The sequence below is a fragment of the Lampris incognitus genome, unplaced genomic scaffold (assembly GCF_029633865.1).
Source record: "Lampris incognitus isolate fLamInc1 unplaced genomic scaffold, fLamInc1.hap2 scaffold_91, whole genome shotgun sequence".
Lineage (NCBI taxonomy): Eukaryota > Metazoa > Chordata > Actinopteri > Lampriformes > Lampridae > Lampris > Lampris incognitus.
This window is the reverse complement of record NW_026611585.1, coordinates 137,501-140,000: the sequence shown is the minus strand read 5'-3', so window position 1 is coordinate 140,000 and position 2,500 is coordinate 137,501.

Sequence of the window (2,500 nt, the reverse complement as noted above, 5' to 3'; positions counted from 1 at the left end):
CTCTCTCTCTCTCTCTCTCTCTCTCTCTCTCTCTCTCTCTCTGTCTCTCTCATTTTCTTCATTTATCAGCCCGTCAAAGTAGTCCTTCCACTTCGTAGCACACTCTCCTCGCTTGGCAGCACATTTCCATCTGTATCTTTGATCGCCCTAACTTGTCGCACATCCTCGGCAGCTCGGTCTCTCTGTCTAGCCAATCTGTACAAGTCTTTTTCTCCTTCCTTAGTGTCTAACCTGTCATACAGCTCACCGTACGACTTTTCCTTTACCTTTGCCACCTCTCTCTTTGCTTTACGCTGCATCTCCTTGTACTCCTGTGTACTTTCTTCATCTCTCTGACTATCCCACTTCTTCTTTGCCAACCTTTTCCTCTGTATACTTTGCTCTACTTCCTCCTTCCACCACCACCACCACCACCACCACCACCGCCAAGTCTCCTTGTCTTCCGATGACACACCAAGTACCTTCCTAGCTGTCTTCCTCACTATTTCTGCAGCGCTTGCCCAGCCATCTGGCAACTCTTCACTACCACTCAGTGCCTGTGTTAACTCCTGCCTGAACTCCACACAACAGTCTTCCTTCTTCAACTTCCACCATTTGATCTTCGGCTGTGTCTTCACTCGCTTCCTCATGTTGGTCTCCAAAGTCATCTTACAGACCACCATCCGATGCTGCCTAGCTACGTTCTCCCCTGTCACCACCTTGCAGTATGCAATCCCTTTTACATCGCGCCTTCTACACAAGATATAGTCCACCTGTGTGCACTTTCCTCCACTCGTATACGTCGTCACCCTGTGCTCCTCCCTCTTCTTGAAATATGTATTCACCTCAGCCATTTCCATCCTTTTCGCAAAATCGAACACCATCTGTCCTTCCACATTTCTCTCCTCGATTCCATACCTTACCATCAACTCCTCACCACCTCTGTTCCCTTCAGCAACGTGTCCATCGAAGTCCGCTCCAATCACCACTCCCTCCTCCTTGGGTACCCTTTCCACCACGTCGTCCAACTCAACTCCAGAATTCTTCTTTTTCGTCCATCTTACACCCGACTTGCGGGGCATATGCGCTGATAACCGTCAGCAATACACCTTCGATTTCCAGCTTCATAATCCTCACTCTGTCTGACACTGTGTTCACCTCCAGCACGCTCTTGACATACTCTTCCTTCAGAATGACCCCTACCCCATTTCTCCTCCCATTCGCACCATGGTAGAAGAGTTTGAACCCACCTGCGATACTCCTGGCCTTACTCCCCTTCCACCTTGTCTCTTGTCACCTTTCTTCTTTCCATCACGTCAGCCAGCTCTCTCCCTTTACTAGCCATAGTGCCAACATTCAAAGTTCCGACTGACTCTCACCTCCACACGCCTACCCTTCCTCCTCTCTAGCTGCCTCTGGACATGCCTTCCCCCTCTCCTTTTCCTTCGCCCAACAGTAGCCTAGTTTCCACCGGCACTCCGCTGGTTAACAGTACCGATGGCGGTCGTCGGTAACCCGAGCCTCGACCGATCCGGTATGGAAATCTTATTTATGATCCGCATATTTGATTTGGCAAAGATTTGACGCCGGATGCCCTTCCTGACGTAACCCTCCCCATTTGTCCGGGCTTGGGACCTGCACTAAGAATGCACTGGCTTGTGCATCCTCAGTGGCTGGGTTGCACGCTTTTCTATGTTTGCCCCTCACTTTTGTGGCGTGAACGATCAATTCTAGTAATACAGGTGTGTTTATGTTAGGTATCACAGACACACGCACACGCACAATATATGTCCAAAAGTATTGACATAACTGACCATTACACCTACAGGAGCTTTTCTGACATCTCATTCTGAATCCATAGAAACCCATATTCCACGAAGCTCCCGGCGCACAGTTTTTGTGCCGATGTTAATGCCAGGAGAAGTTTGGATCTCTGCAGTTATTGAGTGAACAGAGCGTTGGCGACTTGAGTTGCTGTTGTCCCTAAAGGCTTGCACTTTTCAATAATATGATGATATATGAAGCATAGAGAGTAAACGGGATAGATACCTTTTGAACAGCACCCTGTAGTACAGCACTTTGAAGGTACATATGTCGTCACTTGCTGTAGTGGTTTTTACTGATGGGCGTGGCCAGGTTTTCAGAAGCCTCTCAGTTGTCAATGTGAGAGCCAGGGGACGCGTCTGCCGTACGTTTAGGGTTAGGGTTAGGTGATTTCTCTGGTAGGGCTGCTTACACCACACCCCGGACTGGATTTGTTGCGTGTTTGTGTCCTGATCGATGGGCCAACTTAACACGCCTTCGGAGGGTGTCCGCCGGCCGGCTTTGCCGGCGTTCGGGCGGTCGGTTCCTCCGGTCTGGCGGATCGATGTCCTTTATTTAATGTTCTTAGTGGCGAGCAGAGTGCGGAGTGGGAGGGGCTCTACCGCGTAGTCGTCCTCTCCGTTGCACAGCTCGACAGCGTGCTCGGCGGTGCTCAGCCGGACCGTCTATCCCAGTTGCTCTTCCACGGCTCCCCTCG